This window comes from Oncorhynchus kisutch, linkage group LG5, assembly GCF_002021735.2.
Source record: "Oncorhynchus kisutch isolate 150728-3 linkage group LG5, Okis_V2, whole genome shotgun sequence".
Lineage (NCBI taxonomy): Eukaryota > Metazoa > Chordata > Actinopteri > Salmoniformes > Salmonidae > Oncorhynchus > Oncorhynchus kisutch.
In genome coordinates, this window is record NC_034178.2 from 60,863,317 (window position 1) to 60,874,843 (window position 11,527).

Consider the following 11,527-nt stretch of genomic DNA (forward strand, 5'->3'; position numbering starts at 1 on the left):
CACAAACCATCCTGTCCAAGCAGGGGAGCAACAACCTTGTTTTCATTGTTTGGGAACATGACAATTCTGTCCCTAAACCCAGGAGGTCTCCACCACAAAATCTCACATTTTCTTTTGTTTTCGCTTTCTTGCGGCATCTGCCTCTGGAATATTGTGAATTTCACAGAGTGCTTTGGTTCTGTCATAAAGTTCTATGGCAAATGCATCTGTGCATTTGCCCATCAGTGTGTCACATACAGCTTGTTTGCCGAAACAAGCTTCTGCTAGGTCTACAGTCTCTTTCTGGAGGAACTTGTGTCGTCCCTCAGTTATAGAAAGGGACTGAAACATCAATAGCAAATACACAGTGAAGAACTTATGAAGTTTTGCTCTCAGAGCAACAACCATGGTGGATAGAATGGCAGATAGACAATCAAAAATAGCAGTTAAAGTGTCAAGGACTGCATTCATGGAACACAGCTGGCATGCCCAGCGAGTGTTTGAGAGCTGTACAAGTTCAGCTGATGCTATTCCAAGTTTGGACTGAGCTTCTTTGAACTTGTGGTGGTTAACTAGGGATGTTCTGAAAAACGAATACACATTCTCCAAGAAACTGAAAAACTCAGCAGCCTCCGGAATAGCCCTGCAAGTATGACACAACACCAAAATAAGCTCATGAGCATAGCAATGTATATAAACTGCCTCCGGATGCAGCACTCTGAAATGTGCTTGCACAACTCCTTTGGAGCCACTCATGACAGCTGCACCATCATGACTCGAAAACAAATACACATTCTCCAGGAAACTGAAAAACTCAGCAGTCTCCACAATAGCCCTGCAAGTATGACACAACACCAAATGAAGCTCCTTAACTGTCCTCTCTGTCACATACCTAACACACAGAGCCAACTGTTCAGACTGCCCATCCCTGGCCTCATCCACCATAATGGTATACATTCCAGACTTTGACATCTTAGAGACCATGGTGTCCGTAATCTCTTGAGCACAGCATTCGATCATGTCATTCTGAGATTCTGGAGAGAGATACGTCACATTTGATGGAGTATTGTACCTTTGCAGGAAAGGGTTAAACTTCAAAAGCTACATACATTCCATAAAGTTCCCTCTATTTGTGATTTCACTAGATTCATAATTGGCATGAAAAGAGAGTCCCTATCTTCCTAACACTGAGGTGACTGCAACAATTCTCCTCAGATACTCCCTTCTCTCGGCAATGTCACTAGCATAGGCAGATGTTAAAATCTGAGCAATGTTCCCATGACTGCTAGTTGCCTGGTAGCTTTGCCATGCCACAACACTGTCTCTGTATGTTTGTGCCATCTCATGTTTACCGAAGATAAACAAAGCTTTTTTCAAATTATTGCAGCCATTACTAACAAAAGAATCAAATTGAATGTGCCAAAAACTCTACATTGAAAGCAGAAAGCTGTGTTTTTGTGGACAGAGTACTCTACCCAATTGCATTTCTCAAACCAGCAGTGCTGAAATGCCCTTTTCCGTGTACCAAAACTTTCTTGTGGGTAGCTATTCAGCTTCACTTGTCTGGGCCCAGTGTCTTTCACCTAAATCGCTCTCATTACTGAAAGGAGTTGCTTGTTGTCCCTCCCTCTCTGGATCTGTTTGTTGTCCCTCTCTCTCTGGATCTGTTTGTTGTCCCTCCCTGTCTGGATCTGTTTGTTGTCCCTCCCTGTCTGGATCTGTTTGTTGTCCCTCCCTCTCTGGATCTGTTTGTTGTCCCTCCCTCTCTGGATCTGTTTGTTGTCCCTCCCTCTCTGGATCTGTTTGTTGTCCCTCCTTCTCTGGATCTGTTTGTTGTCCCTCCCTGTCTGGATCTGTTTGTTGTCCCCCCCTGTCTGGATCTGTTGGTTGTCCCTCCCTGTCTGGATCTGTTTGTTGTCCCTCCCTGTCTGGATCTGTTTGTTGTCCCTCCCTGTCTGGATCTGTTTGTTGTCCTTCCCTGTCTGGATCTGTTTGTTGTCCCTCCCTCTCTGGATCTGTTTGTTGTCCCTCCCTGTCTGGATCTGTTTGTTGTCCCTCCCTGTCTGGATCTGTTTGTTGTCCCTCCTTCTCTGGATCTGTTTGTTGTCCCTCCCTGTCTGGATCTGTTTGTTATCCCTCCCTCTCTGGATCTGTTTGTTGTCCCTCTCTCTCTGGATCTGTTTGTTGTCCCTCTCTGTCTGGATCTGTTTGTTGTCCCTCCCTGTCTGGATCTGTTTGTTATCCCTCCCTCTCTGGATCTGTTTGTTGTCCCTCCCTCTCTGGATCTGTTTGTTGTCCCTCCCTCTCTGGATCTGTTTGTTATCCCTCCCTCTCTGGATCTGTTTGTTGTCCCTCTCTCTCTGGATCTGTTTGTTGTCCCTCCCTCTCTGGATCTGTTTGTTGTCCCTCCCTCTCTTGATCTGTTTGTTGTCCCTCCCTCTCTGGATCTGTTTGTTGTCCCTCCCTCTCTGGATCTGCTTGTTGTCCCTCCCTGTCTGGATCCGATTGTTGTCCCTCCCTGTCTGGATCTGTTTGTTGTCCCTCTCTCTCTGGATCTGTTTGTTGTCCCTCCCTCTCTTGATCTGTTTGTTGTCCCTCTCTCTCTTGATCTGTTTGTTGTCCCTCCCTCTCTTGATCTGTTTGTTGTCCCTCCCTCTCTTGATCTGTTTGTTGTCCCTCCCTCTGGATCTGTTTGTTGTCCCTCCCTCTCTGGATCTGTTTGTTGTCCTTCCCTCTCTGGGTCTGTTTGTTGTCCCTCCCTCTCTGGATCTGTTTGTTGTCCCTCCCTCTCTGGGTCTGTTTGTTGTCCCTCCCTCTCTGGATCTGTTTGTTGTCCCTCCCTCTCTGGATCTGTTTGTTGTCCCTCCCTCTCTGGATCTGTTTGTTGTCCCTCCCTCTCTGGATCTGTTTGTTGTCCCTCCCTCTCTGGATCTGTTTGTTGTCCCTCCCTCTCTGGATCTGTTTGTTGTCCCTCCCTCTCTGGATCTGTTTGTTGTCCCTCCCTCTCTGGATCTGTTTGTTGTCCCTCCCTCTCTGGATCTGTTTGTTGTCCCTCCCTCTCTGGATCTGTTTGTTGTCCCTCCCTCTCTGGATCTGTTTGTTGTCCCTCCCTCTCTGGATCTGTTTGTTGTCCCTCTCTCTCTGGATCTGTTTGTTGTCCCTCCCTCTCTGGATCTGTTTGTTATCCCTCCCTCTCTGGATCTGTTTGTTGTCCCTCCCTCTCTGGATCTGTTTGTTATCCCTCCCTCTCTGGATCTGTTTGTTATCCCTCCCTCTCTGGATCTGTTTGTTATCCCTCCCTCTCTGGATCTGTTTGTTATCCCTCCCTCTCTGGATTTGTTCGATGTCCCTCTTTCTCTGGACATGCTTGCTCTCTCTCACTTATACAGCTCGCATGTCGATCTCTGCCTTGCACAGAAGCCTCTCTTTCTGCATATTGTCTCCATCTCCTCCTGAGAGTGATCACACCTCCCAGTCAGATGTTTTCCTACCAATTTCAGTACTGTTGAACCTTGTGTGACCCAGTCTCAGCCTTGTAATTACACTTGCTTCCCCTCTCTGTCAACCTGAGGACCTCCTTTTCCTTGATCTTATACAGGTGTCTTCCCTTTCCCTTCCTGTTCTACAACTCTTACCATCAACTTTTAACCGCTGTTCTTAACCTCACAAATACCCCCATCTGTCTCACCCTAAACAGGCACTGCAAAATGTCACACAATTCATCCTTTATGCTCCAAGACACAAAGGACTTTAAGCTCATCAGTGCTGCACATGAGTCAGAGCAGATGACTACCCTGTCTAGCCTTGCGTAATCTACCCACTCAGCAGCCAAGGGTATGGCCAGCAACTCCATTGTGTATAAGGATACATTATCCGATGCTCTTTTTGTCACTGCCACCTGTTTTATGGTCCTTAGATACATCAGTGAATATATTCAAGACAGCATAGTACTGAGTTCTCAAATGTTCACTTACAATATTTACTGGATCTACTCCTTCCTCACCAGCTCTTACCCTGTAAAGCAACCCTAGGACTATCATTGGCTGAGGAAGCAACCAAGGTGGGATAGCAGGAAGAACCACGGAGGGGCTGAACTTCTTACCAAACAGTCCCATTTCTCTCGCCATGCCATTACATATCCACCCAAAACTTTTATTCAGATCCCGTTCATGCTCCCAGCACTCTAATAGCACCTATTTTTGTAGGATGTGTCCTATGTCCTTAAAGATTTACCCAATATGTCATGGTTAGCTCTTGCCACCTGGCAGGTCCGGAATGCTCCACAACATATTCTTAGAGCTGGAGCCTGGATTACATCTAGCTTTTTTCAAGATGCCTGAGCTGCTGATCAATATGCTACACTACCATAGCAGTGGAGGCTGCTGATGGGAGGATGGCTCATAACAATGTCTGGAATAGAGTCAATGGAATGATATCAACCACATGGAAACCATGTCTTTGTTTATGATCCTACTCCATTCCAGCCATGATTATTATATTTTATTTTGAATCCTAGCTCCCCTCCCCACAGGAGGCCTTTTGCCTCGTGGTAGGCCATCATTGTAAATAAGAATTTGTTCTTAATTTGTTCTGATTTGCCTAGTTAAATAAAGGTTAAATAATGTTTGTTTTTTAAATGAGCCATCCTCCCCTCAGCAGCCTCCACTGTACCACAGTCCAGTGATGACCTAGATAGTGCTATATAGTATAACGTTTTCAACACCTGACAGGCAACGCATCACATTCAGTATTTCATGTTCCATCCACATCATACAGATTCCTCTCGTACAGCTTCAGACATATTTCCTTCCCAACCTTCCTTCTAGTTAAAAAACACAAGCTGTGTTCTCAACTGAGAACATGGTCACTTCTTGAACTCTCCAGGCTGTATGGGGAATATTTCTCCCTGTCTTCCACAGCGCCCCATCTTCCGCAAACAATGACCTCCCAATATCTGCTCACACCTGGGACAATACATCATCAATCATAATACAGAACAACAAAAGACTAATCATACATTCCTAGGGGGCACGTCTGCTGACTGCTGTTGATGTTTTTTTATAGCGACAGATGTACCAGCCGGAAAAAGGTCAGTGCTATCCGGGATGCTTGGGACGTTCCTACCCCAAACTCCGATCCTTGCCCTAACCTTAACCATAACCATTACCTAACCCTTAAAACATTTAAAATGTCAACTTTAATGGGGTAGGGACATCACAAGGATTCCAGATGGCAAGGACAGAGGGGGAAAATCTAGAAAATCTTTGATTAGAGCCATCCATCAGTCTAAAAATGAAGAATGCATTTTTTTTACAGTGTCTGACTTCTGACTTTAAAGAATTCACAAATTCCTGACCAACATGGTTCATAAATATTTAGTTATTTTTTTCACCTTCAGTTTTCCTTTTGCTTGCCGATAAGGCACCTAAAGGTCCTGAGTCTCACGTCCAAATTGGGAGGGTGTTAAATAGGCAGGCAATAATTAGGCCAGTATCTCATAAATTAAGCTTGACATGATTAATTATGACAGAAATGAAGCCTAGTCCTGGATTCTCCATTGGGCATGCTTTTTAGTCCAGCAATAGACTTAATTGTGCCTTATGCTTTAAAATTGAAATCTTCTTATATTCTTATTTATGAATCCTACGCAACAAAATTACAAAGAACTAAGTCTAAAATGGAAAATATAAATGGGTATGACTTTGAAAAGTAGGTGAAGAAAGTTCCAAAAGACAGACTGCAGAAATGGCTGCCTAAGGTGACTATCCAAGCACATTGCACTCATAATTGGGCAATACACTACTACATTATTATCTGTTGTGTATACTTTTACATGTAGGTCTATAGGGTACTTGGCCTGAATGCTACACTGCAGAGTAACTTAAATCCTGTCCAAATGCCAGATGGCAGCCCTGTATGTGTAATACATCAGGGATAGGACTGCAGGGGAATCAATTATGCTTTTTGAGGCGTTATCAGAAACGAATTTGAAACTTGCCTCATCTGATGTTGAGATACATAATATTTGACAATCTATATGGGCTTACAGTTAAGTGCCGTTTTTTTAATCAAATGTTTACATTACTTCCTTAATTAGATCTAAGAAATACATTTACAGACATTTACATAAATGTAGTAAAAGTATCGTAATTGTGAGATGCTATTTTGTAACACTAATTGAGGTAGATCCCTAAACTAACACTGTAAAAGTGTGAAGAAAATTGATCAGTGTTATTTCCTGGTACACAGGACCTTCTAATCAGCAGGTTTTGCATGGGTGGAGTTGTGGCTTGCCTTAGGAAAATATTCAGCCACCATAACTTTGTCCACCTTTTGTTATGTTACAGCCTTTTTCTAAAATTGATTAAATAAAATAACATTCTCAGCAATTTACACACAATACCCCATAATGACAAAGCGAAAACCCTTTGCTACGAGTCTCAAAATTGAGCACAGGTGCATCCTGTTTCCTTTGATCATCCTTGAGGTGTTTCTACAACATGATTGGTGTCCACCTGTGGTAAATTCAATTACTTGGACATGATTTGAAAAGGCACACACCTGTCTATATAAGGTCCCACAGTTGTCAGAGCAAAAACCAAGTCATGAGGTCTAAGTAATTGTCCGTAGAGCTCTGAGACAGGATTGTGTCAAGGCACAGATCTGGGGAAGTGTACCAACAAATGTCTGCAGCATTAAACGTCCCCAAGAACACAGTGGCCTCAATCATTCTTAAATGGAAGAAGTTTGAAACCACCAATACTTTCCCTAGAGCTGGCCGCCCAGCCAAAGTGAGCAATCGGGGGAGAAGGGCCATGGTCAGGGAGGTGACCAAGAACCCGATGGTCACTCTGACAGAGCTGTAGAGTTCTTCTGTGGAGATGGGAGAACCTTCCAGAAGGACAACCATCTCTGCAGCACTCCACCAAGCAGGCCATTATGGTAGAGTGGCCAGACGGATGCCACTCCTCAGTAAAAGGCACATGACAGCCCACTTGGAGTTTGCCAAAAGGCACCTTAAGACTCTCAGACCATGAGAAACAAGATTCTCTGGTCTGATGAAATCAAGATGGAACTTTTTGGCTTGAATGCCACGAAATACGTCTGGAGGAAACCTGGCACCATCCTTACAGGGAAGCATGGTGGTGGCATCATCATTCTGTGGGGATGTTTTTGTAGAGGCAGGGACTGGGAGACTAGTCAGGATCAAGGGAAAGATGAATGGAGCAACGTGCAGAGAGATCATTGATGAAAACCTGCTCCAGAGCACTCAGTACCTCAGACTGGGGCGAAGGTTCACCTTCCAAAAGGACAATGACCTTAAGCCCACAGCCAAGACAACGCAGTAGTGGCTTCTGAATGTTTTTGAGTGGCCCAGCCAGAGACCGGACTTGAACCCAATCGAACATCTCTGGAGAGACCTGAAAATAGCTGTGTAGCAACGCTTTCCTTCCAACCTGATAGAGCTTGAGAGGATTTGCAGAGAAGAATGGGAGACACTCCCCAAATACAGGTGTGCCAAGCTTGTAGCGTCATACCCAAGAAGACTCGATGCTGTAATCACTGCCAAAGGTGCCTCAACAAAGTACTGAGTAAACAGTCTCAATACTTATGTAATATATCAAAATCCTGTTGTTGCTTTGTCATTATGGGGTATTGTGTGGAGATTGATGAGGGGAAAAAGACAATTTAATCCATTTTAGAATACGACTCTAAGGTAACAAAATGTAGAATATCATCCAGAAGGCAAGGTCAGTACAGGTGCATCAAAGCAGGGACCGAGAGACTGAAAAACAACTTCTATCTCAAGGCCATCAGACTGTTAAACAGCCACCACTAACATTGAGTGGCTGCTGCTAACACACTGACTCAACTCCAGCCACTTTAATAATGTGAATTGATGAAATTGGTGTAAAATATATCACTAGCCACTTTAAACAATGCTACTTAATAAAATGTTTACATACCCTACATTACTCATCTCATATGTATATGTATATACTGTACTCTATATCATCTACTGCATCTTTATGTAAAACATGTATCACTAGCCACTTTAAACTATGGCACTTTGTTTACATACCCTACATTACTCATCTCATATGTATATACTGTACTCGATACCATCTACTGCATCTTGCCTATGCCTTTCTGTACCATCACTCATTCATATATCTTTATGTACATAATCTTTATCCCTTTACACTTGAGTGTATAAGGTAGTAGTTTTGGAATTGTTAGGTTAGATTACTTGTTGGTTATTACTGCATTGTCGGAACTAGAAGCACAAGCATTTCGCTACACTCGCATTAACATCTGCTAACCATGTGTATGTGACAAATAAATTTGATTTGATTTTTGATTTTGAATAAGTCAAGGGGTCTGAATACTTTCTGAAGGCACTGTATAGAGACCAATAACAAAGATTTCCAAACCTTTCTGCCAATAACCTCTAGTTTTCAGATTACATATCCCTCCCCATTCAGACCACTCCCAGACAGTCCTAGCAAAGGTTTTGCTTGTGAAATGCCAAAAACTTTATTGCCAAAAATCTATTTTTGTTTCCTTTTGACGACTTGAATAGAAAACAATTAGAGGAAGGTATTTAATTGTTACCTGGAAATTATTTCATATTGAAATAAAAACAGCTGCATTGGGCCTTTGAAAGGGTTGAAGGTGCTGCCTCTGGTGGCCAGTTCACTAAATTGTATTAATAACCCTAACTCTATTAGAGAAAACCAATGCAATTGCCTATTTGTAATCATATTTGTCCAAAGCTGTCATCAAGGCAAAGGGTGGCTACTTTTAAGAATCTCAAATATAAAATATATTTAGATTTTTTAACACTTTTTTTGGTTACTACATGATTCTGGGGGCTCCCGGGTGGCGCAGCGGTCTAAGGCACTGCATCTCAGTGCAAGAGTTGTCACTACAGTCCCTGTTTCAAATCCAGGCTGTATCACAACCGTCTGTGATTGGGAGTCCCATAGGGCAGCGCACAATTCGCCCAGCGTCGTCCAGGTTTGGCCGGGGTAGGCCGTCATCGTAAATACAAGTGTGTTCTTAACTGACTTGCCTCATAATAAAGGACAAATTTAAAATAAATGAAACATTTCCGTATTTATTATTTCATAGTGTTGATGTGTTATTCTACAATGTAGAAAATAGTCCAAATAAAGAAAACCCCTTGAATGAGTAGGTGTCCAAACTTTTGACTGGTACTGTATGTCAACAGTACAATGAATGTCATTGTTAGTATCGCTGTCTTTGATATTTGATTTTTTATTGTAAAATAATAAACATATTATTAAAAAAAAAGTTTAAGGTCCACCCTCTAACATCAACTGAACTGTCGTTTTAATATGGTAAAACAGATCCTTAATGAAATGTAATAGTAAAATCGTAGCATAAAAGCAGATGAGCTGGTTTTACTCTTTTTGGTCATTTTCAACACGTCAACCCTGTTACCCATAGATCAAACCTCGTGAGATGGGAAAACATGTTTGTTATGAAGTTATACATGTGCTCTTTATGACAGAATGTTAAAATTAGGTTAAATAGAATTTGACAAAATTACACTACCCAAAAAGTCACACTATTTGTGGAATTATTCTGCTTTGGTGAGTATTCTGTGGGGCCTGCACTGAAACAGAATGAAATGGAGCCCTAATACAGGCCAGAAAACACTGTACTTGGAAACTTGAGTAATATCTTTGCTAATACCAAAAATATGCAATGTATAATTATAGGTAAGCACAGCGATGAATGAGAATCAGTGTTAAACTCGGCGGGATTAGCAGGAGCCTCATAACGCTGGGGAGATTTCCTCCAGCATCTCCCAGTGACTGTGTGTGTGTGTATGTCTGCCCACGGTGCAGCACAGGAGTTTGCTGAGGGGAGGACGGCTCATAATAATGGCTGGAATGGTATCAAACATGGAAACCAGGTGTTTGATCAGTTCCATACCATTCCATTTATTCTGTTCCAGCCATTACTATGAGCTCATCCTTACCAATTAAGGTGCCACCAACCTCCTGTGCTGTGCAGTGAGTGCGTGTGTGTGTAGGTAACAGGCTGCTCATTCGAACAGTGGTAATCAGACAGCATTCAAACTTAACCTGAGGCTGACACCAATGTTTTGATTCTATGGATCTTCTGTGTACCCGGACAAGTGAACCCCGTTCTAGGAGCCAAAAATGTGCATTAACCCAGCCCTCTGTGACTCAAATTCACCTCAGGTGCCCTCTCCCCTTGCCCCCTCCTTCCACATCCAATCCCAGAGATAAGTACCGTTTCCCAGCCGTACTGTGGGTTGGGAATGTGAAAAAGAGGCGGTATCCTCCACTATCACCACTACCATTATTATCCTTAAGTCATATGAAAAAATGTTGGTCAATTCTTCTTGCTCTTGTACCCAAGTAACAGGGAATGAACAATTAAACAAACATAGCCTGCCACAAAACAGTGTTATGCCTGCTGAGCTAAAGCATTAGCTTGGGGTGAGTTCAGTTAGGCCTCCACACTACAGCAAACAAAGGAAAATAGGAGGGGTCCTTGACAACAATGACAGAAATCCATCAAGGGGCTTACCAGGAAAAACGTACAAAAGGACTAACTCGACTAATTCATCTCCTTTTAGACGTTTCTCTTGGTAAGCCCTTTTGATGAATAAGCTTGGGATGTTAACACAAGTTTTTCAACATCAGGCAAGGGTTCTTATCATGTGGGAGTGGTTCTAAACCACCTCCGTTTGTCAGTCTTGCTTTTACAGAACACTAGGTCCGTCCACACCAATCATTAAATAAGGGTCTTTATTCAAATGAACTAATTTGGAAAACAGGTTAAACTAATGCCTGCACTCCTCCTAGTCTTTAAGAAACAAGACAACATTTATGTCCAGTCAGTAAAGGGTCATGATTTGGTGTTAAAGATTATTTAATCTTTAATTTAAAGATTACGTTACCTTTACAAAAATGACATGCGTACCATGGAGGACGACGGTGAGTTGTGGTATTAAAATGACCATGTTGGAATTCATGCACGTGTGCATCTTGTGTTCATGCAAGTTTTGCATCTACTTTACAAATCTAAATTAATTTTGTCTTTCAATTCTCCAAACTTGGGGTTGCCTTTAATCTTCTTCTTGAAGAGTAATAGCAGCTCCTCTTCTGATTAGACATTTCCCTCTCCACTGAATGAGAAGTCAGCTGACAATACTTTGAAGGAAAATGAATGGTGCCATTGTCACGTTCTGACCTTTATTTCCTTTGTTTTGTCTTGTCTTTATTTAGTATGGTCAGGGCGTGAGTTGGGATGGGCAGTCTGTGTGTTTTGTTGGGGTTTTGAGTTCAGCCTAGTATGGTTCTCAATCAGAGGCAGGTGTCGTTAGTTGTCTCTGATTGAGAATCAAACTTAGGTAGCCTGGGTTTCACTTTTGAGTTGTGGGTGTTTGTTTTCCGTGTGTTGCCACACGGTACTGTTTTGGTTTCGTTTGTTTCACGTTTATTGTTTTGTAGTGTTCAGTTTATGTCTTTAAATAAACGTTATG